This window comes from Schistocerca americana, chromosome 11 (genome assembly GCF_021461395.2).
Source record: "Schistocerca americana isolate TAMUIC-IGC-003095 chromosome 11, iqSchAmer2.1, whole genome shotgun sequence".
Lineage (NCBI taxonomy): Eukaryota > Metazoa > Arthropoda > Insecta > Orthoptera > Acrididae > Schistocerca > Schistocerca americana.
Genome location: NC_060129.1, coordinates 181,683,092 through 181,709,516, shown reverse-complemented (window position 1 = coordinate 181,709,516; position 26,425 = coordinate 181,683,092). Strand labels below are relative to the sequence as shown.

General features: G+C 44.7%; 1 protein-coding gene and 1 non-coding gene across 2 annotated transcripts in view; one reads left to right on the top strand and one right to left on the bottom strand.

Moving 5' to 3' along the window:
* The window catches only part of LOC124553832 (probable cationic amino acid transporter), a 673,643-nt gene that overhangs the window by 55,957 nt on the left and 591,261 nt on the right, over positions 1-26,425 (top strand). The gene's annotated exons all lie outside the window — the stretch shown is intronic.
* Positions 4,039-4,113, bottom strand: Trnas-cga. Its single transcript has one exon. It is a non-coding gene; the product is annotated as a tRNA-Ser (tRNA).

Genomic DNA, 26,425 nt, shown 5'->3' with positions numbered 1-26,425 from the left:
CGAAATATCGGTCTTTGGCCCTGTGCAAAACAATCAGAATTAAAGTCTTACCTCAGAATAAATGGATGTCACATTTCTGCTCTTGTTGTTGCGCACCGCTTGGAGGAACTGCATTGCAAATAATAATATTCTCTTTTTTTGTGATTCTAGTGAAATTTTTCTTCAAAAGAAGTGGAATGAAATGGGAAGTGCAACGAAATCTTTAGTTCAATAAAAAATTAAATTTTTGAAAAAATGCTTTTGAAATAAAAATTATTATTGGGGGACTTGTTGGAGAATAATTACAATAAATAAAATTTTTCATTATCTAATGATTATATTAATTAACAGTATACCTTATTCACCATCTTGACCAGTGTTGCCGACCGCCTACATCACACAACCGCACTGGGCTGCTACAACTGACCGACCGCTCTGCATGACGACTATTAGCGTACTGCACACAACGACTACTACTAGAGTACTGCTCTCAACTAGACCGAGCTACAGACTCGCAACGACTACTGACAGACTCGCAAACGACTGACTGACAGACTGAGAACCGCTCGCAACACTCGCGCGGTCAAGCGCATACTCTCTGGTCACAGATGCTACAATGCCTCGCCATCGCTGCTATGTTACATACGTGTTTCACAATCACCCGCGTTTTTCTTGCAGCTCGGTCCAATAACGATGAATAATATGCGCCTGTAATAGTTTTACCCTTTTACAGATAGTCGATGAGGATTATCCCTTGCGAATCCCAAAAGACAGCCGCCATAAACTTTCCAGTCGAAGGAATGCTCTTCGCCTTTTTTGGTGCAGATTCTCCCTTGGTAACCCATTGTTTAGATTATTGTTTGGTCTCGGGAGTATAGTAATGTATCCTTGTTTCATCCACAGTTACGAAACGACGCTTAAAGTCCTGCCAATTCTTCCTGAACAGCTGCAAACCATCCTTGCAACACTTCACACGATTCCGTTTTTGGTCAAGCGTGAGCATTCGGGGAACCCATCTTGCGGATAGCTTTCTCGTGTCCAAATTTTTATGTAAAATATTATGTACCCGTTCATTCGAGATGCCCACAGCATTAGCAATCTAACACATCTTAACTCTTCTGTCATCCATCACCATATCATGTATTGTATCAATGATTTCTGGAGTCTTAACTTCCACAGGGCGTCCAGAATGTTCAGCATCACTTGTGCCCATATTCCCACTCAGAAAATTTGAAACAACATATAAACTGTTCTAATTGAATGTTTATCGAGCTTCTCTTTAGTCTCCTGAGGCGTTTTGCCTTTCATAAAGTAATATTTAATCACTACACGAAATTCTTCTTCGTCCATTTTTTTACAATCACTCGACTTCCTTGATTCACACGAATGCCAAACACAAATAAATAGACCAATATGGCTGAAACTTGGATTGCGTTCTTTCCAAAGATGCTACTAACTAAACAGGACCTCGATACGCGCCGGTGGTGCCATCTCCCGGACTTTGCACGGACTTTTCAAACGCCCCTCGTGTGTGCCACAAATGTTCGACGGAATTCATGTCGAGCGATCTGGGTGGCCAAGTCGTTCGCTCGAACTGTCCAGAATGTTCTCAGATCACTCGTGAACCGTTGTGTCCCCGTGACGGGGCGCACTGTCATCCACAAAATAAAAAAAGAATGATGCTGCAGGCGATGTCGTGCTGTTAGAGACGGCTCTTGCGTCGGCCCCCTGCTGCCATAGTCCATTAATGCAAAATTTTGCTTCACCGTCCTAAAGGGTATGTTCGTCCCACATTCATTTTTGCGGTTATTTGACGCATTGTTACTTGTCTGTTAGTACTGACAACTCCATGCAAACGCCGCTGCACTCGGTCGTTAAGTGGAGGTCGTAAGCTACTGCGTTGTACGTGGTGAGAGGTAATGTCAGAAATGTAGTTTTCTCGGCACACTCTTGACACTGTGCGTCTCGGAATATTAAATTTCATAGCAATTTCCGGAATGAAATGTCCCATGAGTCTAGCCCCAATTACCATTTCGCTTCCAAAGTCTGTTAATTCGTGTCGTGCGGCCACAATCACGTTGGAAAGCTTTTCACATGAGTTACCTGAGTGCAAGTGACAGCTCCAGCCAAAGCACTGGCCTTTGTACCGTGTGTACGCGATACTACACTACTGGCCATTAAAATTGCTGCACCACGAAGATGACGTGCTGCAGACGCGAAATTTAACCGACAGGAAGAAGATGCTGTGATATGCAAATGATTAGCTTTTCAGAGCATTCACACAAGGTTGGCGCCGGTGGCGACACCTACAACGTGCTGACACGAGGAAAGTTTCCAACCGATTTCTCATACACAAACGGCAGTTGACCGGCGTTGCCTGGTGAAACGTTGTTGTGATGCCTCGTGTAAGGAGGAGAAATGCGTACCATCACGTTTCCGACTTTGATAAACGTCAGATTGTAGCCTATCGCGATTGCGGTTTATCGTATCGCGACATTGCTGCTTGCGTTGGTCGAGATCCAATGACTGTCAGCAGAATATGGAATCGGTGGGTAATACGAAACGCCGTGCTGGATCCCAACGGCCTCGTATCACTAGCAGTCTAGGTGACAGGCATTTTACCTGCATGGCTGTAACGCATCGTGCAGCCACGTCTCGTTCCCTAAGTCGACAGATGGGGACGTTCGCAAGACGACAATCATCTGCACGAACAGTTGGACGACGTTTGCAGCAGCACGGACTATCAGCTCAGAGACCACGGCCGCGGTTACCCTTGACGCTGCATCACAGACAGGAGCGCCTGCGACGGTGTACTCGACGACGAACCTGGGTGCACGATTGGCAAAACGTTATTTTTTCGGATGAATACATGTTCTGTTTACAGCATCATGATGGTCACATCCGTGTTTGGCGACATCGCGGTGAACGCACATTGGAAGCGTGTATTCGTCATCGCCATACTGGCGTATCGCCCTGCGTGATGGTATGGGGTGCCATTGGTTACACGTCTCGGTCACCTCTTGTTCGCATTGACGGCACTTTGAACAGTGGACGTTACATTTCAGATGTGTTACGACCCGTGGCTCTACCCTTCATTCGATCCCTGCGAAACCCTACCTTTCAGCAGGATAATGCACGACCGCATGTTGCAGGTCCTGTACGGGCCTTTCTGGATACAGAAAATGTCCGACTGCTGCCCTGGCCAGCACATTCTCCAGATCCCTCACCAATTGAAAACGTCTGGTCAATGGTGGCCGAGCAACTGGCTCGTCACAATACGCCAGCCACTACTCTTGATGAACTGTGGTGTCGTGTTGAAGCTGCATGGGCAGCTGTACCTGTACACGCCATCCGAGCTCTGTTTGACACAATGCCCAGACGTATCGCGGCCGTTATTACGGGCGGAGGTGGTTGTTCTGGGGACTGATTTCTCAGGATCTATGCACCGAAATTGCGTGAAAAAGTAATCAAATCTCAGTTCTAGTATAATATATTTGTCCAATGAATACCCGTTTATCATCTGCATTTCTTCTTGGTGTAGCAATTTTAATGGCTAATAGTGTACTACCATCTGTATATGTGCGCATCGCCGCCCCATGACTTTTGTCATCTCAGTATAATTCAATTACAATGTCAGATTTAATACCGCTGATATGGATTACTGTTGTTTTTCTTTTCTCAACATGCATCTTCTAACCTCATTTGAAGGCACTATCCATTCCCTTCAACTGTTCGCCCACGTTCTTTGCTGTACCACACTTTTTTTTTTAAATTTCTGTACCCTCAACTTTAACTTCTTTCTCCAATTTCTTCTTGAATTGCTTCACTGTGCCTCAACTCAGTTTTTGGTCTCACTCCCTTCTCAACTACTGCTTCTCAGTACTACTGCTTGTCTGACAAGCCTGACGACTGTACTCTGGTTTCTTTTCAGTTTAAAAATAACTTTTCACTCCCTGGATTTTATGTCTGCTACATCTACAACTCCAGTCAACCTTGAGAAACTTCTATTGTAAATCTAAAATAGTATGAATGTGAAACTCCCTGGCAGATTAAAACTGTGTGCCGGACCGAGACTCGAACTCGGGACCTTTGCCTTTCGCGGGCAAGCGCTCTACCAACTGAGCTACCCGAGCACGACTCACGCCCCGTCCTCACAGCTTTACTTCTGCCAGTACCTCGTCTCCTACCTTCGAAACTTAACAGAAGCTCTCCTGCGAACCTTTCAGAACTAGCACTCCTGAAAGAAAGGATATTGTGGAGATATGGCTTAGCCACAGCCTGGGGGATGTTTCCAGAATGATATATCCACTCTGCAGCGGAGTGTGCGCTGATACGAAACTTCCTGGCAGGTTAAAACTGTGTGCCCGACCGAGACTCGAACTCCGTAAAGTTTGGAAGCTAAGAGACGAGGAACTGGCGGAAGCAAAGATGTGAGGATGGGGCGTGAGTCGTGCTCGGGTAGCTCATATGTTACAGCACTTGCCCGCGAAAGGCAAAGGTCTCGAGTTCGAGTCACGGTCCGGCACACGGTTTTAACCTGCCAGGAAGTTTCGTATCAGCGCACACTCCGCTGCAGAGTGAAAATCTCATTCTGGAAGCAAGAATGTGGTTTCGCTTTTCTTAAGTCTAGCGTACATCACTGGCTTAGCATAGCCTTGTGTATTCCTACAATTTTCTTCTGCTTTTCTCCAAGATCAGCAGATAGCTTCCTTTGTAAGAGAATAAAAAATATTTATTACACGCCCGGTTTCGAAGCCTGAAGCTCGATGTTCAGCTGCCCGCTAAATAATCAATGCAACATGGATGTGTAGCAGCCGTGCCGGTCAGTCGGGAGGGATAACACCTACTCCAAAAAACGCACCTGAGAGTAGAACCAACGACTGGAGCGCCCGCATTCACAGCCGATAGGGAAGATTTCCATTCAAACCCCAGTTGAATATGGAACAGATAACAGTTCATATGCTCCACACTCGTCATTATTATAATTATAAATTATATACACAAGTCTTGGTTTGTCAATAAGCTTATCCTCACTGAAGGAAAAACAATAGCAAGAGCAAAAAGTAATTAATGGAGAGTAACGAAATTTATGAAATAAATTTGTCTGACAAGGAGACGGCACGACCGTGGGGTCGGGGATTTGTCCGCAATTTTGTCTGGTGAAAGAAGACCCCTAACACCTCACGTGGTTAAAATATTGGAACGCACTACTCGGAAAATCCCGAGAAAAATCGATCCAAAGTTTCTTAGGTGCCTTATGAGCATAGAATGTTAGTCCATTGTCGTGCCGCCGTCTGGCCTACATGGTTAGCGCTCGGACCCTTACGCCAGAGGTCTCGGGTTCGATTACTCCTCCGGCACTTTCTTTTTTCTTCTGTTTCATTTTCTTTGGTAATTCCACCAATTATTCAGAAAGTTTCCCAAACCTACATCATCTTTAACAAATTAGTTCCATTACTGAATAAAAATTATTTTCTTTTTGTTCAACAATACAATTCCATTTTTCATTGTAAAGTATATGACGAGAAACATTGCCTTTTTAATCAGAATAACAAAGTCGATTGGGAAACATTTCGGTTTTTATACATATAATAATTATAAACAACAACCGCAGTGGTAATTATCGTAAAAACAAACAAAGCAATAATTTTTGCGACATCTTGCGCAACATATAAAAGCGGATTTTTTACAATCACAGGGCGTTTGCAATAAATCTGTACAAAAACATGCCCCATTAACATTTACGAAAATGTTTCGAGTTTCTGACAATTTTGAGGCAAACCAGGCATATTAAATCATGTCTCGGAATATTGGTAACGATAATTGATGGTGACTTACACAATGAATTTTTATACAATCTTCCCGGGAACTAATTTCACGATTCTCCTGTAACAATCCGCTGCAATTTTGTAAGCAACAGAAGAAAAAAAGGTGCCGGAGGAGGAATCGAACCCGAGACCTCTGGCGTAACGGTCCGAGCGCTAACCATGTAGGCCAGACGGCGGCACGACAATGGACTAACATTCTATGCTCATAAGGCACCTAAGAAACTTTGGATCGATTTTTCTCGGGATTTTCCGAGTAGTGCGTCCCAATATTTTAACCACGTGAGGTGTTGGGGGTCCTCTTTCACCACACAAAATTGCGGACGAATCCCCGACCCCACGGTCGTGCCGTCTCCTTATAAGTAATTAACACTGCAAGGTCGCAGGTTAACGTAAGAGCGAGATAAGCCATTGCAAATGTGAAATGCTGGTCCTTTAATAATCCATGTAGCCGCCAAAATGTTGAATGCGAACATGCAAACGTCTCTGCATTGTATCGTATTGGTACCAGACGTCAGTTTGTGGGATGGAGTTACATGCTTATTGCATTTGGTTGGTCAATGCAGCGACGATTAATGCTGTTTGTGGATGACGCTGGACTTATCGAATGATAATGTTCGATGTATGCTCGATTGGAGACAGATTTGATGATCGAGCAGGCCGAGGCATCGTATCGACTCTCTTCTGACCATTTTGGGTTACAACAGCGGTATGTGGGCGACCGTTATCCTGTTGGAAATCACTCCATGGAATGGTGTTCACGAATGGCAGCGCTTGAGGTCGAATCACCAGACTGGCATATAGAATTGTAGTCACGGTGCGTGGGATAACCACAAGAGCGCTCCTGCTGTCTTCCGAAAAATCACCCCGGACCAGTAACTGCACTTATTTTTAAATGCATTATGCAATATGGAACACGGTAACAAAATCCTTACTGAGTGTTTCGATAGTCATTTTTCCCGTAACTCTGTATTACGAGGGCTGTCCAGAAAGTAAGTTACAATTGATCGCGAAATGAAAATCACAGTGAAAATCAGAAATGTTTCATTTGTAACAGTCAGCTACACCTTTCAGCTACTTCTCTACGTAGTCGCCGTTCTGACACAGACATTCGTCGTAGCGTTGTACCAACTTTCCAATACTCTCACTATAGAAGGCAGCCGCCAGTGCTTTCCGCCAATTCTCTACGCTGGCCTAAAGCTCGTTGACAGCCCCAAAATGTTGTCTTCATAGCCAGCGGTTCGTTTGAGCAGAGATGAAACTCAGTGGGAGACAATTACGGGCTGTATTGTGGGTAACCAAACATTTCCAATTGAAACGATGCAGGAACATCTTCATTGCCCCTGCAGAATGAGGCTGAGAATCGTCTTGAAGAAGAAACCGCACGACACTTATGTAATGTTGGTTGCATAGCCTCAGGGGTAAATTCTCACCAGGCCCTCGTAATTGGCGGGAGACACTATTTTCTATAACATCTTTACGCCCTCACTAAGAGCTCAGGAATGAAAAGAGCGACATAATCCTATCTAAAGTCGTACTAGAGACACTGCCCAACACATCTTTGCAAAGCTTTATCGGATTTTCATAGTCGTTTCCATTTCGCGACCGATCGTAACTTACTTTCTGGACAACCCTCGTACAACAGCGTTAGTTTAGTTTCCTATTCCTTGCTACAAATATGTTCACACATTCGACAACAACCAGTTCTGCAACGCACACTCAAAACCCCGTGTTACCTCCATGTCAAAAATTATACTATCGTAGCTGATTGGGCCGGCCGTTGTGCCCGAGCGGTTCTAGGCGCTACAGTCTCGAACCACGCGACCGCTGCGGTCGCAGGTTCGAATCCTGCCTCGGGCATGGATGTGTGTGATGTCCTTAGGTTAGTTAGGTTTAAGTAGTTCTAAGTTCTAGGGGACTGATGACCTCAGAAGTTACGTCCCATAGTGCTCAGAGCCATTTTAACCCTTTTTCGTTCTAGGCGCTTCAGTCCAGAACCGCATGACCGCTATGGTCGCAGGTTCGAATCCTGCCTCGGGCATGGATGTATGTGATGTCCTTAGGTTAGTTAGGTTCGTTCTAAGTCTAGGGGACTGATGACCTCAGAAGTTAAGTCCCATAGTGCTCAGAGCCATTATTTGGAGCAGCTGATCGGTACTAGTCGTGCGCGCCGTGAATTTTCATCTCTGGGTCACACCCTTTAACCCCGAAGTGACCCCGTGTTACCTCCATGTCAAAAATTATACTATAGTTGCTGATCGGGCCTGCCGCTGTGCCCGAGCGGTTCTAGGCGTCCTACGTATCCCGCCACCCCTCAGGTAAGCGAGCAGCCTTACTTAGCTCACGGACGAATCCAACAACGTAAATTAAAATTAAATACTATGGCAAAATACAGTCTTAAGAAGATCTTAAGGTTAGTTGACATTTCCTGATTCGGCTGTTAATAGCTAGAAGCGTATTATTATAAACCATGACTGAAAACCGCGGGCCGCACGAGTACTTGATTCGCGCCGTACGCAGCTTCTGTCGGAAATTTGGTTACGACAGCTCCAAGGCTGCGTAAGACTTCCCATCTCGGCGTGCCCCTAATCGCCGCCACGCTGCAGCCACACTCGCGCCCCAGCTGCGCGGGTTGCCGGCGCGCCAGGCGGCCACTGCGGGGTCGCCGCTGCCGCTATTGATCGGCGCGTCACGGCCGGGCCCGCCGCCTACGTCACTGTCCTACGTCACCGCGCCGCCGCGTGACGTCAGCGCGCTAGCCCCGGCCGGCGGGGTCACGTGACGCGGGCTGCATCGACCGCTCCGGCCCGGGGGCTTCCCCGCGCGTTAGCGGCTGTGAGCCAACTGCTGGGAGCACGGGGGCAGGCGACCCCGTAATAACGGGATAAGATGGGCCGATGGGGGGAGGGGGGGGGGGGGGCAGTAGACCCTATATAGCGGTGACCGCTCTAATTTTAGGGCGCGTTTGTCACACGTCTAGTCAGCCGACTGGAAGAACAGGCGACTAATTTTAAGTATGTACAGAAGTCAAGAGGACTGAACGGGATATTTATGATAGGACGAAAAAAATCAGCGTGGGACAGAGACAGGGGTGCCCTCTTTCCGCCTAACCTGCTTAATATTTCCGTCGAGTAGCAATAAAAAGCTACGGTCGCAGGTTCGAATCCTGCCTCGGGCATAGATGTGTGTGATGTCAAATGGTTCAAATGGCTCTGAGCACTTTGGGACTTAACTTCTAAGGGCATCAGTCCTCTAGAACTTAGAACTACTTACACCTAACTAACCTAAGGACATCACACACATCCATGCCCGAGGCAGGATTCGAACCTACGACCGTAGCGGTCGCGCGGTTCCAAAGTGTGTGATGTCTTTAGGTTAGTTAGGTTTAAGTAGTTCTACGTTCTAGGGGACTGATGACCTCAGAGCCATTTGAACCATCTGAAGTCGGAAGGTGCGAGATCCGGGCTGTAGGGTGGATGAGGGAGAAGAGTCCAACGAAGCTTTGTGAGGCCTTGCGTTGCCGTGGAGAGAGACAAGTTCTGGCAACGAACAGGGTGAATTGTTTTCTTCAGTTCCCTGAGGGTAGCGCAATACACTTCAGAGTTGATGATTGCACCGTGAGGGAGGACATCAAACAGATTAACCCCTTCAGAGTTCTAGAAGATCGTGGTGATAACTTTACTGCTCGACGGTGCGGCTTTGAACATTTCCTTCCGAGCAGAAGTGCTGTGGCTCCACTCCTTGGAAGGCCGTTTTGTTCCTGGTTCGAAGTGATGAACCCATGTTCCATCGCCTGCGACAATGTTCGAAAAAAAATGGTCACGATCGGCCTCGTAACGCGAAAGAAACTCCGCCCAAATGGTCCATTGTTGCTCTTTATGCTCTTCTGTTAAGCGGTTAGGAACCCATCCTGCACACATGTTTGGGTACCACTACTGATGGACGAGTATGTCAGCACTGCCAGCAGACACGTCTACATCTACATCCATACTCCGCAAGACACCTGACGGTGTGTGGCGGAGAGTACTTTGAGTATCTCCATCAGTTCTCCCTTCTATTCCAGTCTCGTATTGTTCGTGGAAAGAAGGATTGTCGATATGCCTCTGTGTGGGCTCTAATCTCTCTGATTTTATCCTCACGGTCTCTTCGCAAGATATACGTAGGAGGCAGCAATATACTGCTTGACTCCTCGGTGAAGGTGTGTTCTCGAAACTTTAACAACAGCCCGTACCGAGCTACTGAGCGTCTCTCCTGCAGAGTCTTCCACTGGAGTTTATCTATCATTTCCGTAACGCTTTCGCGATTACTAAATGATCCTGTAACGAAGCGCGCTGCTCTCCGTTGGATCTTCTCTATCTCTTCCATCGACCCTATCTGGTACGGATCCCACACTGCTGAACAGTATCCGAGCAGTGGGCGAGCAAGTGTACTGTAACCTGCTTCCTTTGTTTCCGCATTGCATTTCCTTACCATTCTTCCAATGAATCTCAGTCTGGCATCTGCTTTACCGACGATCAACTTCATATGATCATTCAATTTTAAATCACTCCTAATGCCTACACCCAGATAATTTATGGAAAACTGCTTCCAGTTGCTGACCTGCTATATTGTAGCTACATGATAAAGGATCTTTCTTTCTGTGTATTCGCAGCACATTACACTTGGCTACATTGGGATTCAATTGCCATTCCCTGCACCATGCGTCAATTCGCTGCAGAGCCTCCTGCATTTCAGTACAATTTTCCATTGTTACAACCTCTCGATATACTACAGCATCATCCGCAAAAACCCTCAGTGAACTTCCGATGTTGTCTACAAGGTCATTTACGTATATTGTGAATAGCAGCGGTCCTACGACACTCCCCTGCGGCAGACCTGAAATCACTCTTACTTCGGAAGACTTCTCTCCATTGAGAATGACATGCTGCGTTCTGTTATGTAAAAACTCTTCAATCGAATCACACAATTGGTCCGATAGTCCATATGCTCTTACGTTGTTCATTAAACGACTGTGGGGAACTGCATCGAACGCCTTGCGGAAGTCAAGAAACGTGGCGCGTACCTGGGAACCCGTGTCTATGGCGCTCTGAGTCTCGTGGACGAATAGCGGGGGCAGGGTTTCATACGATCGTCTTTTTCAAAACCCATTCTGATTACTACAGAGTAGATTTCTAGTCTCCAGAAAAGTTATTATACTCGAACATAATACGTGTTCCAAAATTCTACCACTGATGGACGTTAGAGAAATAGGTCTATAGTTCTGCACATCTGTTCGACGTCCCTTCTTGATAACTGGAATGACCTGTGCCCTTTTCCAATCTTTTGGAACCCAACGCTCTTCTAGAGACCTACGGCACACCACTGCAAGAAGGGGGGCAAGTTCCTTGGCGTACTCTGAGTAAAATCGAACTGGTATCCCATCAGGTCCTGCGGCCTTTCCTCTTTTGGGTGATTTTAATTGTGTTTCTATCCCTCTGACAGTTGAGCAGTGAGGTGTTTGACTGTGATCGCCGATAACCTCGAATGAGAGTGTCCGCACGTTCCAACACATGCGGGATATCGTGCAGGTTTGAGCGACCTTGTTGCGATGGAGACAGACTCTTCGCCCAGCGACTCGCCGTGCTTTTGTTCACTGACACATTCTGCAAGCGCCTGTGATTATCTGCGATTCTCTGGTTTTCTGCCAAAATGACAGCTCTCTGCCTGGACCGCACCTCCGTTGGAGCCATTTCGGTGGGTCGTATCTACCGAAAGTTCATGGAACTACAGGAGTTGGTTGGTTGATTTGGGGGCGAGGTCCACGGTCCCATCGGATTAGGAAAGGATGGGGAAATAAGTTGGCCGTGCCCATTCAAAAGAACCATCCCGGCATTTGCCTGAAGCTAATTGTGCTATGAAGGAAAACTTAAGGGGAGGTTCACTATCTTTGGCCCGAAAAAAGCATGTTCTTTGAGATTTTTTTTCTGTCAAATTTGGTCAAAATGTTTATTGATATTTACTCTATAAACTGGAATTTTTTTCGACCGAAAAATGTCGAAGAGCAAAGGCGGAAATACGTCGAAACGAAACAAAATTTCGATGTAGACCTCCACACGCGATATGTCAGACGTCAGCCGGCTCGTCTGAAACCAAAATTGAGTTGACGTTAGCGAAGTATGTCAGATTCGTTAGGAGTTGTACCTCGCTTAAGTTATTTGGGCCATAGGAAACAAAACGGCGGCCATTTGAAAAAAAAGTAGGGTTCTTTTCATCGATTTTTTGACTTCGTCAGCCAAGTACAAATATTTATAGTTGATGGCTAGGAATAAAAGTGGTACAACTCCTAGACAATTTAGTTAGCTCCGTCGGAAACAAAGAATCATGCCAATCGGCTCAGTAGATTTGAAGTTACCATACCGCGCGATAAAAAAAAGTCATTTCGAGAGAAATGTCTTTGAAGTTTTGACAACATATAAATGCAGTACTATGCAACGTACGTTCAATCTGCTATTCCGGGTCCATAAACTAGTCCTCCCTCTTCCTCATAGACGGCGTTCTGCTCGATATGGGCCATGCTGCGTTGCTCCAGAGCTGCTCGCACGGCCGGTGACAAGCGGTTCTCGGCCGCTCGAATCCGGTGGTCGTCCGAATGCTCGGCGAACTGCGTCGAATAGAGCCCCGGGGTGACGCCCATCGTTGTCACGGTCTTCAGAATTGCTGAATACCCTTCGCCGAAGCTGCTCACTGCCAGAGTCGCAATCCACAGTCTTCGCACCAGAATGCAAATGCTTGGAGGATAACTTCGAAACACACGCGATGAAACTTTCATTCGAATTTTTTGTGATTCCTCCCAAGCCCGGGTCCAATAACTCGTCCTCCGAAAGAAAAAAACTGGGCCGTGAAAAAGGCCGATTTCAGGCAGGTGCATTTTCTTGTTCAACAGCGAATAACAAACATTTCCGTTCCGTATTCGGAATAACCGTTTCAGGGGTGGATTCTAAACACTTTTATGGATCCAAAAATTCAATTTAAGATATCAATTTTTTGAACCAAAAGATAGTAAACCTCCCCTTAAATCAGGTTGGGGTTGAAGTAGGAATATTCCGCAATGTCCCACAGCAAATTCCGCATTTTTTTCAACAGAAATTAGCCGAGGGAAAAAAATTGTTGCAGTACTTATTGAACACCCCTCGCAAAATGCTTACTGTCCTAAATGGATAGATACTACTTACTTTACGCGAGCTGGCCCAGAGCACTGCACACAACTATAGGTTTCCCCTGGCACTGGATTCTATTTCCTCTTTTGTGTCGCCACGTGGCGTAGCACCATACGCAACTCCTGTAGAAGTCTTGACGATATCAAGGAGCTTCATACAGGTAGTGACGAGTCACACCTCCTTTACAAAAGATATTCAGGCAAGACAGCTATTTGCTAGTAATTACGGTTCCGGCAGAGAGCTGTCGCTATTGTACAGGCAATGAGATGATAAGCAGACAAAACCATGTATTTGTCGTAAATAATTTTACCTGTTTTGAATATTATGTCTTCCGTTAATTACTGTTGATTTTATGTATTTAATTAAGAGAGTGGGAAATACAGGGCGAGTCAAAAGCCCTTGGACACCTTCATAAGTTGGAAGATTAAAGGGAAAATTGAAGTCTGATGAGGGCAACATGGGTTTGATGTGGGGCCGCAACTTTGGAGTGAATGTCATTTATGGCCGCCATCTTGAAATCCGCCATTTTGAATCCAAGTCTTTTTTTTTTCTTTTTAATGGGAAGGGGGTGTATGACACATCGAATAACACTCGCCTGAGCTCTGGAATTTAGTGGTGTAATTTGTTTTTCTCTATACTGTACAGTTTAGAGGTTATTAATGTTCAAAGTTGGGAAATTACCTTCACACCCATTTTAGATCACATGGAACAAAGAGAGAGATGAGTCGGTAACAAGGTAACTTTCGACATTAGTAACTTCTAAACTGTACAAGATAGACAAAGACGAATTACAGCACTCTATTCCAGAGCTCAAGCGAGTGTTATTTGATGTGTCATACACCCCCCTTCCCATTAAAAAAAAAAATGAGTTGATGTTAAAAAATATATCGGCACAACCACTTCTTTATAGTGTAAAACACTAAGATTTACGCGTTTCGGAAGTCAAGCTTCCATCATCAGAATAATAAAAAGTAAAAGAACCTGTTAAAACTCGCTAAAATGGAACATGCACCAGGCACAATAAAATTCATAATAAAATTAAAACATCGTGGCTACTTTCCTTGTTGCGGCCGTGTCTTCCAAGGTACAACAACAATGGAAGTAGCCACGATGTGTTAATTTTATTATCAATTTTATTGTGCCTGGTACATGTTCCATTTTAGCGAGTTTTAATAGGTTCTTTTAAATGCGAACATTTTTTAGGTTAAGCTTTACCGTGACTGTTACTGACATTAAATGAAACTGACATTAAATGAAACAACAAGTTTACTGTTGCCAGTCACCGTTTTATTTTTTCCACGACGCGTTTCGAAGATTTAAACCTCCATCATCGGGTGGATTTACATTAGTTAGTATTACGTATGTGTGTATGTTGTGTTACGACTTTGGAGGAAGTTGTGGCACTGCCTAGTGGAGAAACAAGACACTATTTCAGAATATGGTTTTGGATAACTTTTGACAAAAAATTAAACTGATATCTAATGGTAAACTTTAATAAGTAAACTAGAGTACCTCCAGTGGTCACAAAGTGTCTTGTTTCTCCACTAGGCAGTGCCACAACTTCCTCCAAAGTCGTAACACAACAGACACACATACGTAATACTAACTAATGTAAATCCACCCGATGATGGAGGTTTAAATCTTCGAAACGCGTCGTGGAAAAAATAAAACGGTGACTGGTAACAGTAAACTTGTTGTTTCATTTAATGTCAGTTTCATTTAAGGTTCTTTTACTTTTTATTATCCTGATGAAGGAAGCCTGACTTCCGAAGCGTGTCAATCTTAGTGTTTTACACTATAAACAAGTGGTTGAGCCGATATATTTTTTAACACTGACATTCACAACCACGACCTCTCATCCAGAATGGGTAAAATCAAACAATGACTTGAATCCAAAATGGTGGATTTCAAGATGGCGGCCATGAATGGCATTCACTCCAAAAGTTACGGCCTCACCTCAAGCCTATGTTCCCATCATCACATTTCAATTTTCCCTTTAATATTCCAACTCATGAAGGTGTCCCAGGACTTTTGACTGGCTCTGTATTTTTTTGTTACCTACGATATTGATCGAAGCTGACGAAATGAATTAAATTTTTGATGCGGCCGCTACTCGAACTAGGGTCTTCTCCCTTGTCAGGCAGAAATGCTAACTGTTACACCACCACTGCCTAGCAAGCGAGAAGACCCGGGTTCGAGTACCGGCCACATCACAAATTTTAATTCATTTCGTCAACTTCGGTCATTATCGTAGATAATAATTTGGAAATTTTCTATGGGACAAATTGATGAGATCATCGGTCCCTAGGCTTACACACTACTTAACTTACTGCGACAATACACACACCCATGCCCGAGGGAGGACTCGAACCTCTGATAGGGGGAGCCGCGCCGAGACTGGCAAGGCGCCCCAGACCGCACGCCTACAACGCGCCTTTAGTAGAGTGCATGAATGTGTAAATGAGAACGAATACGATACGTGAATACTGTATACTAAATTAGTATACACGGTGTTACAAAAAGGTACGGCCAAACTTTCAGGAAACATTCCTCACACACAAATAAAGAAAAGATGTTATGTGGACATGTGTCTAGAAACGCTTACTTTCCATGTTAGAGCTCATTTTAGTTTCGTCAGTATGTAATGTACCTCCTCGATTCACCGCCAGTTGGCCCAACTGAAGGAAGGTAATGTTGACTTCGGTGCTTGTGTTGACGTGCGACTCATTGCTCTACAGTGCTAGCATCGAGCACATCAGTACGTAGCATCGACAGGTTAGTGTTCATCACGAACGTGGTTTTGCAGTCAGTGCAATGTTTACAAATGCGGAGTTGGCAGATGCCCATTTGATGTACGGATTAGCACGGGGCAATAGCCGTGGCGCGGTACGTTCGTATCGAGACAGATTTCAAGAACGGAGGTGTCCCGACAGGAAGACGGTCGAAGCAATTGATCGGCGTCTTAGGGAGCACGGAACATTCCAGCCTATGACCCGCGACTGGGGAAGACCTAGAACGACGAGGACACCTGCAATGGACGAGGCAATTCTTCGTGCAGTTGACGATAACCCTAATGTCAGCGTCAGAGAAGTTGCTGCTGTACAAGGTAACGTTGACCACGTCACTGTATGGAGAGTGCTACGGGAGAACCAGTTGTTTCCGTACCGTGTACAGCGTGTGCAGGCACTATCAGCAGCTGGTTGGCCTCCACGGGTACACTTCTGCGAATGGTTCATCCGACAATGTGTCAATCCTCATTTCAGTGCAGATGTTCTCTTTACGGATGAGGCTTCATTCCAACGTGATGAAATTGTAAATTTTCACAATCGACATGTGTGGGCTGACGAGAATCCGCACGCAACTGTGCAATCACGTCATCAACTCAGATTTTCTGTGAACGTTTGGGCAGGCATTGTTGGTGATGTCTCGATTGGGCCCCATGTTCTTCCACCTACGCTCAATGGAGCACGTTATCGTGATTTCATACGGGATACTCTACCTGTGCTGCTAGAACATGTGCCTTTACAAGTACGACACAACATGTGGTTCGTGCACGATGGAGCTCCTGCACATTTCAGTCGAAGTGTTCGTACGCTTCTCAACAACAGATTCGGTGACCGACGGATTGGTAGAGGCGGACCGATTCCGTGGCCTCCACGCTCTCCTGACCTCAACCCTCTTGACTTTCATTTAAGGGGGCAGTTGAAAGATCTTGTCTACGCAACCCCGGTACCAAATGTAGAGACTCTTCGTGCTCGTATTGTGGACGACTGTGATACAATACGCCATTCTCCAGGGCTACATCAGCGTATCAGGGATTCCATGCGACGGAGGGTGGATGCACGTATCCTCGCTAACGGAGGACGTTTTGAACATTTCCTGTCACGCTGGTACGTTCTGTTGCTGTGTGTTTCCATTCCAGGATTAATGTGATTTGAAGAGACGTAATAAAATGAGCTCTAACATGCAAAGTAAGCGTTTCCCGACACGTGTCCACATAATATATTTTCTTTCTTTGTGTGTGAGGAATGTTTCCCGAAAGTTTGGCCGTACCCTATATAGTACCTTGAGAATTGTATCTGGCGAAGGTGAGTGCAATTCACCACTTTGTGGTACTGGAGAAACGGCAAATAATATTCTGAAAGTTTAGTTATGTAAAAAAGGGATAATTTTGTTATTCATGGGTTTTCTGAAATTATTTATAAATTAATCTGGAGAGATACTATGCTCTAATTGGTTAAAAGAGGGCGCTGGATGATTAAAATTAGATCTGCTAGAAGAGAGAGCATTTGCGCGCATTTTGCGGGCTAAGAGAATTGCTTTGTGGACCGTAGAAGAGATCTAAAGCTCAGCTATCAAGACGATCGTATTCATGGAGCTCTGAAGAGATGCTTCAATTTTGCAAAATTGTGGTCTAGAATTGATCGTCGAATGTCGAAAGTGTTTACGTGCAAAGGACAAAGACAGAGGTACGAATTCCAGAACTTTTTGTGTGAACTGTGAACTTTTGGTTCAGATGGTTCAAATGGCTCTGAGCAGTATGGGACTTAACATCTGAGGTCATCAGTCTCCTAGAACTTGGAACTATTTAAACCTAACTAACCTAAGGACATCACACACATCCGTGCCCGAGGCAGGATTCGAACCTGCGACCGTAGCAGCCGCGTGGTTCCGGACTGAAGCGCCTAGAACCGCTCGGCCACCGCGGCCAGCTGTGAACTTTTGGATCAGTAACATCGTCGTGGCGTACTGTGCAGACTGGGGCCGAGAACTGATACTTCAAAGTATCGGACTTGTGCAATACTGAGTGAGCATTCTTTGTCACTGACAACATATTTGTTAATAATCCCGGTGATAGGTTTAAGGTGGCACCACAAGCTGGGTAGTCAGAGTGATTGTGACTGTATGTGAATATAAAAAGTTTGGCAGGAAATACCGGGTGATCAAAAAGTATAAATTCGAAAACTGATTAAATCACGGAATAATGTAGATAGAGAGGTACAAACTGACATACATGCTTGGAATGACGTGGGGTTTTATTAGAACCAAAAAAATACAAACGTTCAAAAAATGTCCGACAGATGGCGCTTCATCTGATCAGAACAGAAATAATTAGCATAACAAAGTAAGACAAAGCAAAGATGATGTTCTTTACAGGAAATGCTCAATATGGCTACCTTCATTCCTCTACAATAGCTGTAGTCAAGGAATAATGTTGTGAACAGCGCTGTAAAGCATGTCCGAAGTTATGGTGAGGCATTGGCATCGAATGTTGTCTTTCAGCATCCCTAGAGATGTCGGTCGATCACGATACACTTGCGACTTCAGGTAACCCCAAAGCCAATAATCGCACGGACTGAGGTCTGGTGACCTGGGAGGCCAAGCGTGACGAAAGTGGCGGCTGAGCACAAGATCATACTAGCAATACTTTTTTTTTTGTTCTAAGAAAACCCCATGTCATTCCAAGCATGTGTGTCAATTTGTACCTCTCTATCTACAGTATTCCGTGGTTTATTAAGTTTTCAAATTTATACTGACTTTTTGATCACCCGGTACATCAGAATTTTCTTACTCTCATTGAACAGCTAGTAAAAACCTGGAAGTGGAGAACATTTGTTATGCACTTTAGGTACGTTTCGTACAGCTGGTTCTGCTACAGCTTGTCTAGTCGGGAAACATTATTGGTTTTCTAACGGGGCAGGCGAGAGTGCTACAGGAGAAGAAAACTTCACCGAAAGGCGGGTGGGGCGTTTTCTGGAGACGCCGCTGCAGCCGTATCTGATCACTCTCTGTGCCGATCTGCAGCAAGTCTTCACAGATTACACCTCTCCACCTTGCTTAGTGGTCTTCTATCACAGGGAATAAACTCCAAGGATTTAAAAGGCTGTCGGTGTATCAGAGCGACATGTGCTGCCCGTACTAGCCGTAAGGTCTCATTTGGCCTACAATATTTGCTCTGTTGCAGAGCTCACCCAGCTGACAATTACGTCGAATCTTACGTTTGTACACCGGATTTGCATCGGAGAGCACGGCGTTTCAATCCCGCGTCCACCCATCCTCATTTAGCTTTCGCATGATTTCCCTAAATCGCCCCAGGAAAATGCCGGGATGGTTCCTTCGAAAGGGCACGGCCGACTTCCTTCCCCATCATTCCCTAATGCAATGAGACCGATGTCCTCGCTGTTTGGCCTTCTCCCTCCAAAAAAACCAAAAAAATGGTTCAAATGGCTCTGAACACTATGGGACAACATCTACGGTCATCAGTACCCTAGAACAGAACTACTTACACCAAACTAACCTCAGGACATCACACACATCCATGCCAGAGGCAGAATTCGAACCTGCGACCGTAGCGGTCACGCGTTTCCAGACTGAAGCGCCTAGAACCGCACGGCCACACCGGCCGGCCCAAATAACCCAACCCTACGGTTATATCGCCTCTCTCTGTCTCTTTCTTTTTTTTATACAGGATGGTCCTTCGATCGTGACCGGGCCAAATACCTGACGAAATAAGCGTCAAAAGAAAAAACTACAAAGAACGAAACTTGTCTAGCTTAAAGGGGGAAACCAGATGGCGCTATGGCTGGACCGCTAGATGGCGTTGCCATAAATCAAACGGATATCAACTGCGTTTTTTAAAAATAGGAACCCAATTTTTTATTACATTTTCGTGTAGTACGTAAAGAAATATGAATGTTTTAGTTGGACCATTTTTCTCGCTTTGTGATAGATGGCGCTGTAATAGTCATAAACGTATGGCTCACAATTTTAGACGAAAAGTTGCTAACAGGTAGGTTTTTTAACTTAAAATACAGATAATAGGTACTTTTGAACATTTTATTTCGGTTGTTCCAATGAGATACATGTACCTTCGCGAACTTATCATTTCAGAGAACGCATGCTGTTACAGCGTGATTACCTGTAAATACCACATTAATGCAATAAATGCTCAAAATGATGTCCGCCAGTCTCAATGCTTTTCCCAATACGTGTAACGACATTCCTCTCAACAGCGAGTAGTTCGCCTTCCGTAATGTTCGCACATGCATTGACAATGCGCTGACGCATGTTGTCAGGCGTTGTCTGTGGATCACGGTAGCAAACATCCTTCAACTTTCCCCACAGAAAGAAATCCGGGGACGTCAGATCCGGTGAACGTGCGGGCCACGGTATGGTGCTTCGACGACCAATCCACCTGTCATAAAATATGCTATTCAATACCGCTCCAACCGCACGCGAGTTATGTGCCGGACATCCATCATGTTGGAAGTACATCGCCATTCTGTCATGCAGTGAAACATCTTGTAGTAACATCGGTAGAACATCACGTAGGAAATCGGCATACATTGCACCATTTAGATTGCCATCGGTAAAATGGGGGCCAATTATCCTTCCTCCCATAATGCCGCACCATACATTAACCCGCCAAGGTCGCTGATGTTCTACTTGTGGCAGCCACCGTGGATTTTCCGTTGCCCAATAGTGCATATTATGTCGGTTTACGTCATCGCTGTTGGTGAATGACGCTTCGTCGCTAAATAGAGCGCGTGAAAAAAATCTGTCGTCGTCCCGTAATTTCTCTTGTGCCCAGTGGCAGAACTGTACACGACGTTCAAAGTCGTCGCCATGCAATTCCTGGTGCATAGAAATATGGTACGGGTGCAATCGATGTTGATGTTGATGTAGCATCCTCAACACCATCGTTTTTGAGATTCCCGATTCTCGCGCAGTTTGTCTGCCACTGATGTGCGGATTAGCCGCGACAGCAGCTCACACACCTACTTGGGCATCATCATTTGTTGCAGGTCGTGGTTGACGTTTCACATGTGGCTGAACATTTCCTGTTTCCTTAAATAACGTAACTATCCGGCGAACGGTCCGGACACTTGGATGATGTCGTCCAGGATACCGAGTAGCACACATAGCACACGCCCGTTGGGCATTTTGATCACAATAGCCATACATCAGCACGATATCGACTTGGTAAACGGCCCATTTTAACACGGGTAATGTATCACGAAGCAAATACCGTCCGTACTGGCGGAATGTTACGTGATACCACGTACTTATACGTTTGTGGCTATTACAGCGCCATCCATCACAAAGCAAAAAAAGTGGTCCAACTAAAACATACGCATTTCTTTACGTACTACACGAATATGTAATAAAAAATGGGGGTTCCTATTTTTAAAAAAACGCAGTCGATATCCGTTTGACCTATGATAGCGCCATCTAGCGGGCCAACCATAGCGCCATCTGGTTTCCCCCTTCAAACTAGATGAGTTTCGTTCTTTGTAGTTTTTTCGTTTGATATATGTATATATATATATATATATATATATATATATATATATATATATAACAAGGAACAAAACTTCTGGTCAGGTGACTACCTACAGGGTTATAAACACAAAATCAAATAGGGGTAATGCAGGAGTAGGTTTAATAATGAATAGGAAAATAGGAATGCGGGTAAGCTACTACAAACAGCATAGTGAACGCATTATTGTGGCCAAGATAGATACGAAGCCCACACCTACTACGGTAGTACAAGTTTATATGCCAACTAGCTCTGCAGATGACGAAGAAATTGAAGAAATGTATGATGAAATAAAAGAAATTATTCAGATTGTGAAGGGAGACGAAAATTTAATAGTCATGGGTGACTGGAATTCGAGTGTAGGAAAAGGGAGAGAAGGAAACATAGTAGGTGAATATGGATTGGAGGACAGAAATGAAAGAGGAAGCCGCCTTGTAGAATTTTGCACAGAGCACAACATAGTCATAACTAACACTTGGTTTAAGAATCATGAAAGATGGTTGTATACATGGAAGAACCCTGGAGATACTAAAAAGTATCAGATAGATTATATAATGGTAAGACAGAGATTTAGGAACCAGTTTTTAAATTGTAAGACATTTCCAGGGGCAGATGTGGACTCTGACCACAATCTATTGGTTATTAAAACTGAAGAAACTGCAAAAAGGTGGGAATTTAAGGAGATGGGACCTGGATAAACTAAAAGAACCAGAGGTTGTACAGAGATTCAGGGAGAGCATAAGGGAGCAATTGACAGCAATGGGGGAAATAAATACAGTAGAAGAAGAATGGGTAGCTTTGAGGGATGAAGTAGTGAAGGCAGCAGAGGATCAAGTAGGTAAAAAGACGAGAGCTAGTAGAAATCCTTGGGTAACAGAAGTAATACTGAATTTAATTGATGAAAGGAGAAAATATAAAAATGCAGTCAGTGAAACAGGCAAAAAGGAATACAAACGTCTCAAAAATGAGATCGACAGGAAGTGCAAAATGGCTAAGCAGGGATGGCTAGAGGACAAATGTAAGGATGTAGAGGCCTATCTCACTAGGGGTAAGATAGATACTGCCTACAGGAAAATTAAAGAGACCTTTGGAGATAAGAGAACGACTTGTATGAATATCAAGAGCTCAGATGGAAACCCAGTTCTAAGCAAAGAAGGGAAAGCAGAAAGGTGGAAGGAGTATATAGAGGGTCTATACAAGGGCGATGTACTTGAGGACAATATTATGGAAATGGAAGAGGATGTAGATGAAGATGAAATGGGAGATATGATACTGCGTGAAGAGTTTGACAGAGCACTGAAAGACCTGAGTCGAAACAAGGCCCACGGAGTAGACAATATTCCATTGGAACTACTGACGGCCGTGGGAGAGCCAGTCCTGACAAAACTCTACCATCTGGTGAGCAAGATGTATGAAACAGGCGAAATACCCTCAGACTTCAAGAAAAATATAATAATTCCAATCCCTAAGAAAGCGGGTGTTGACAGATGTGAAAATTACCGAACTATCAGCTTAATAAGTCACAGCTGCAAAATACTAACACGAATTCTTTACAGACGAATGGAAAAACTAGTAGAAGCCAACCTCGGGGAAGATCAGTTTGGATTCCGTAGAAACACTGGAACACGTGAGGCAATACTGACCTTACGACTTATCCTAGAAGAAAGATTAAGGAAAGGCAAACCTACGTTTCTAGCATTTGTAGACTTAGAGAAAGCTTTTGACAATGTTGACTGGAATACTCTCTTTCAAATTCTAAAGGTGGCAGGGGTAAAATACAGGGAGCGAAAGGCTATTTACAATTTGTACAGAAACCAGATGGCAGTTATAAGAGTCGAGGGACATGAAAGGGAAGCAGTGGTTGGGAAGGGAGTAAGACAGGGTTGTAGCCTCTCCCCGATGTTGTTCAATCTGTATATTGAGCAAGCAGTAAAGGAAACAAAAGAAAAATTCGGAGTAGGTATTAAAATTCATGGAGAAGAAATAAAGACAGCAAAGGACTTGGAAGAGCAGTTGAATGGTATGGACAGTGTCTTGAAAGGAGGATATAAGATGAACATCAACAAAAGCAAAACAAGGATAATGGAATGTAGTCGAATTAAGTCGGGTGATGCTGAGGGAATTAGATTAGGAAATGAGGCACTTAAAGTAGTAAAGGAGTTTTGCTATTTGGGGAGCAAAATAACTGATGATGGTCGAAGTAGAGAGGATATAAAATGTAGGCTGGCAATGGCAAGGAAAGCGTTTCTCAAGAAGAGAAATTTGTTAACATCCAGTATTGATTTAAGTGTCAGGAAGTCATTTCTGAAAGTATTCGTATGGAGTGTAGCCATGTATGGAAGTGAAACATGGACGATAAATAGTTTGGACAAGAAGAGAACAGAAGCTTTCGAAATGTGGTGCTACAGAAGAATGCTGAAGATTAGATGGGTAGATCACATAACTAATGAGGAAGTATTGAATAGGATTGGGGAGAAGAGAAGTTTGTGGCACAACTTGACTAGAAGAAGGGATCGGTTGGTAGGACATGTTCTGAGGCATCAAGGGATCACCAATTTAGTATTGGAGGGCAGCGTGGAGGGTAAAAATCGTAGAGGGAGACCAAGAGATGAATACACTAAGCAGATTCAGAAGGATGTAGGTTGCAGTAGGTACTGGGAGATGAAAAAGCTTGCACAGGATAGAGTAGCATGGAGAGCTGCATCAAACCAGTCTCAGGACTGAAGACCACAACAACAACAACAAATATATATATATTATATATATTATATAATTCAGTTTGTTACGCCAACGGCCTTGCCGCAGTGGTAACACCGGTTTCTTTCAGATGACCGAAGTTAAGCGCTGTCGGGCTGGGCTAGCACTTGGATGGGTGACCATCCGGTGTGCCGAGCGCTGTCGGCAAGCGGGGTGCACTCAGCCCTTGTGAGGCAAACTGAGGAGCTAGTCGATTGAGAAGCAGCGGCTCCGGTCTCGTAAACTAAAATACGGCCGGGAGATGGGTGTGCTAACCACATGACCCTCCATATCCGTATCCAGTGACGCCTATGGGCTGAGGATGACACGGCGGCCGGTCGGTACTAATGCGCCTTCATGGCCTGTTCGGACGGAGTCTTTTTTCTCGGTTTGTTACGGTTGTAATCGTCGCTGTCAGTATATGTAAGTCGTGACGTCGCGTATATTTCGCACATCCAAAATAGAAGGTAAAATATACACTAACAACCATCAATATTGCTACGCAGGCAAACAATTGTGAGTAAAAGTACTAGGTTGGGTTGTGACAATTTACTTTTGTTATCAAGCCACACGACTAGATCAAAAATACGCGTGGTGTGTTCAATAGTCTAGTAGTTATTGGCCAATAAATACGAGGGGGGACCCAAAAGAAACCGGATTGTTGTCATAAAAAATTTATTGACGAACCTTTTTACAAAATTACTTCAGTCACCTTCAAAATACTCTCCATTACATGGGATGCACTTGTCAAGTCTCTTTTCCCACTATTGGAAGCATGTTTGGAACTCTTCAAGTTTGATATTGTCCAGTGCCCTTTGCGAAGCTGTTTTCACCGCCTGCACAGCGTCATGACGCTCCCCTTTTAGCGTTTTTTTCATCGTGGAAATAGGAAAAAGTCACACGGGGCTAGGTCCGGCGAATACGGAGTGTGGGGAACGACGGACCGCCTCTGAGATGCCAAATAGTGGGTCACTCGTAAGGCCGTGTGTGCTGGAGCGTTGGCGTGATGCAGAAACCAGTCACCTGATCGCCAAAGTTCCGGGCGTTTCCTCCTCACATCCTCTCGCAGACGCCTTAAAACATCCAAGTAAAAGTGCCGGTTAACAGTCTGGCCAGGGCGTACGAATTCCCGATGCACAATTCCACGAACATCAAAAAAGGCAGTGATCATCGTCTTCACATTTGACCTCACTCGCCTCGCTTTTTTTCGTCGGGGAGAGTTGGGAGTCCTCCACTGGTTCGACGCTTGCTCGGTTTGTGGGTCATACCCGCAACATCAACTCTCATCCCCTGCAATGACTTTGTTCAGGAAGTTTGGATCAGGCGCAATCTCTGTTTTCAAGTCCTGACACACATTCGTGCGGATGGTTTTTTTCTCCTGTGTGAGAAGGCGCGGAACGAATTTAGTAGCAACACGTCTCGTGTGCAAATCCTCACTCAAAATCCGCTGGCACGAGCTCCAACTGATTCCTGTCTCTGCTGAAATTCGGTCGATCGTTTGGCGACGATCCTCGTTGATCTTCTGGCGGATCTTTTCAATGTTCTCCTCATTTCACGCTGATGAAGGGCGTCCAGAACGTGCTGGGTCATCAACACACATCTCACCACGTTTAAAGCGCCCAAACACTTGAAAACCTGTGTGCGGCGCATAGCGTCCCCCTGGAAAGCTTCCAGAAACATTTGGTGTGTTTCCGTTGCAGTTTTTTTTAGCAGGAAACAAAATTTCACACACACTCTTTGTTCTTTTAGAGTTGCCATAACGACTTCGCAGAGGTAACCCGCCGATAGTCAGAGAAACACAATACCACACTTGCACATTCAGCTCTACACTGACGCCGTCTGCACAGCTGTTTCATGAAGGTCTCTACTAACACCATCTAGCGTGAGAACCCTGCGCTACGTCTACGAGTGCCAGCGCCCTAGGAGCCCGGTTTCTTTTGGGTCCCCCCTCGTAAATATTGTTGCAGAGACACGAATTTAGCTGCGCTGTTATTCTCAATGTTGCCTAAATTCTTTGCTAAACACTGACGTTTTATAGCGTTAATTATGATTTGAGTAATATTTGCGGCACTGAAAGTAAGATTTTTCAGTCAGCGATTTACTCATAAGCAAGACTGAGCCTCGTATTATTAATTATTATCTTCGCATTCGTCGTGCATATTCAATGAAAACTTTTCTGCAAAAAGTATTTTTTTTTTTTTCCTGATAGGAAAAATATCTAGAGTATTTGTATTTAACGTAATGGCTGCGAATGCGCCATTGCGACAAAAGAATGACAGATGGCCAATGATAAAACTTGAGTTCCAGCGATAATTAGTTATTTCTGCCCAATCCCACTCACATGAAGGGAGAGGTAAGATATGAGATTA